The sequence below is a fragment of the Scomber japonicus genome, chromosome 5 (assembly GCF_027409825.1).
Source record: "Scomber japonicus isolate fScoJap1 chromosome 5, fScoJap1.pri, whole genome shotgun sequence".
NCBI classification, from domain to species: domain Eukaryota; kingdom Metazoa; phylum Chordata; class Actinopteri; order Scombriformes; family Scombridae; genus Scomber; species Scomber japonicus.
The window spans coordinates 19,360,354-19,363,071 of NC_070582.1; positions in this window are offsets into that span (position 1 = coordinate 19,360,354).

Sequence of the window (2,718 nt, forward strand, 5' to 3'; positions counted from 1 at the left end):
GTGATGAAGTTAAAAAAGCATTAAGGGTTTGTTGCAGGGATGATGCTGTTGGATGATGAAGCAGACATTACACAGAACTGCAAAAATTGCAACGAAAGATCAGTTCATGAGCAAAGAAAATCGAAGTTTGAGATAATAGGGCATTAACGACTAACATTAGCTCACAATCAGTATAATTTTTTAACAGGTTGTTTTAAACCAGCTTTGGTTGGAATTTTTTCATTTCTTTATCTTTCACGTATGTCAGAAAATTCCAGTTTCATTCTTCCTACAGTAACAATAAAAGTGAGAGTTCATGATGTTAGTCATCTGATGAATTTAATGATACAGCTGAATTTGCGACGCTGGGAAAATATAAAATAAAAAGTGATGACAATGCATTCATGTTGAATGACTGTAAATATTTATATAACATGTACAGGAGATACAGCATGCTCAATTTAGTCTAATTATTGATCTGTATAACTATAATGATAATCATGTATTATGCCTAGGGCTGAAAAAGTATTTTTGTACAAATGTTTCACTCTTATGTACTGTAGGTTCAGTAGATGTTTTGCTTTATTGTTATTTTGAATGTTATTTAAATAAATTCCTCTTGGAGCCTTTGATTCCTGAATAATGCATATTCTGTGAAGACAAACGTGAATACACAATTAATAGTAAGCATACAACAGGTTGAGAATGGGTTAGGGTTAGATCAGCTGAGCCTATCCTGATATAGCAACACAAGTCCTTGTACACGTCATGCAGATGTCAGGATGATTCAGGACCAGCTGGTCTCTTATTTAGTCTGTGTGTGTGTGTGTGTGTGTGTGTGTGTGCGCGCTTGCGCCTGTGAGTATGATAGAGAGAGAGAAAGTGGGTTGCTCTGGGGAAAATATACCAAACCAACCAAGTTACAGATTTCTTAGAATAAACTGATAATGCTGTAAAAGCATCAACATTGTAACATGAGCGTGGAAATCAATTATACAATCCTATGCTTCTGACCTGAATAGTATTGCACAATAATGTAGATAATATCACACACAGTACCTAGAGCTGGGCTAATATTGACAATAATATGATAGAGCTCTTTCTGTGAAAAGCATAAGTCCTCTGATTTAGCTGATTAAGTGGTAACATACATTTGATTCTGAGAAACTGAATGTATGGTACAAATGTGCCTCAGACCACTATAAGGATATAGAAATCAATCCATCATTGTCTTTCATACTGATCTGGGGTTTCCTGGGGTCAACGAATTATAACTCCTGTCTCTATGGTGATAATATTCAGTAATGGTATTCTATTGCTTTAACTTTTACAGAAACTCTAAGACAAAGATGACAGCCTGCTGGCTACCTGGATAGGAAACAATTGGAAAAACATGTCTTTATTTTGTTTGCAGATGGGGATTTTTTTTAACCAGATGTTTTGAAGATTCTTGAAATACCTTCATCACAGCAGGAGGAGTTTTCTTAGTTTTTCAAACATTTCTTGTTTTAAAGAACCCAAATGTTTGCTAATACATGAGTAGCACAAACTGCAGTTATATACCTCTGGTCATACAAACAGCATTAAAGTCAGGGAATCTCCCATGTTGTGTTCTTCCACAGTGATTTCTTCTTGTGTCTTGTAACAAAAACAATAAATATTTGAAGCACTTCCTGCACATCTATAGTTTATTTATCACACAGTTGCAAAGAACAAACTACTTCTACTCCAAAAAAGAAACAGCAGAGACACTAGGAAGGAGACAAGAATAGGCTGTAAGACAGATTTATTTGAGAAATCTAATGTTTTAATGCTTAAACTCAGTTCTGTATGTTATCATCACAAGAACAAAATGTATGGGTTGAAACGCCTTTAGACATTAATCAATGCAATGCTAATGTGCAATTCACTGCTCATCGAGCTGAGAGGAGAGTGACGAAATTTGGAGAGAAAGTAAGAAACAAGTTCAACAGAAGATTTTCAACAGAGAATTTTGAGAGATGGAGAAAATGAAATTAACAGCAGTTGCCACATCATGTTAATAGTACAATTTAGCAATGTAACAGTTGTACCAGACTGCACACTGAGTGGCATATGGAGTAATTAAAAGAAATAACTAATTTCAGTGTTTCTGTGTTTCTGTGGGTGATGTTTTTGTCCTGCTTTGAGCTTCAACATTGAGCCAATGACATAACAAGATTATGACAAATTATTCTTTCTGCAGGTTTTTCCTCTAGCTATTCTATATTTGCGTGCACTTTTTTGTGATGTAACTCTCCTTTCCTACATAAAAGGTCTATTGTCAAATGTTTTGCTTCCTCATGGGAAGCTCCTCACAGTAATGTACATGTGCGTCAGGCAGTTGCTCATACACTGCTGTGCTGAGCCTTAACTTGACCTTTACATTTGGCTGGAGAAGAACCAATGAGTAAAGATGACTTGATACGATAGACAGGCAGACAGAAGCAGCAGGGGATCAAACAATGAAACGGAATTCAGAGAAAAAGCCCGATTTTACGGAAGAAAGTGCTTAATTTGATGTGATTGGTGTAATGAGCAAGCAAGCCTCCTCAAGACCCCTGTAGGGCCTTACAGGATACTCACACACATACAAAGGCTGGTGCTGACAGTCAACTCATTCCCCAATGCTTCCATTGGTAGAAAATGATTTTCCTAAATCCAGCTACTGTTATTGATAACTCACTTCGAGACATGGTATTGTGCATGTAATTGGAGTTA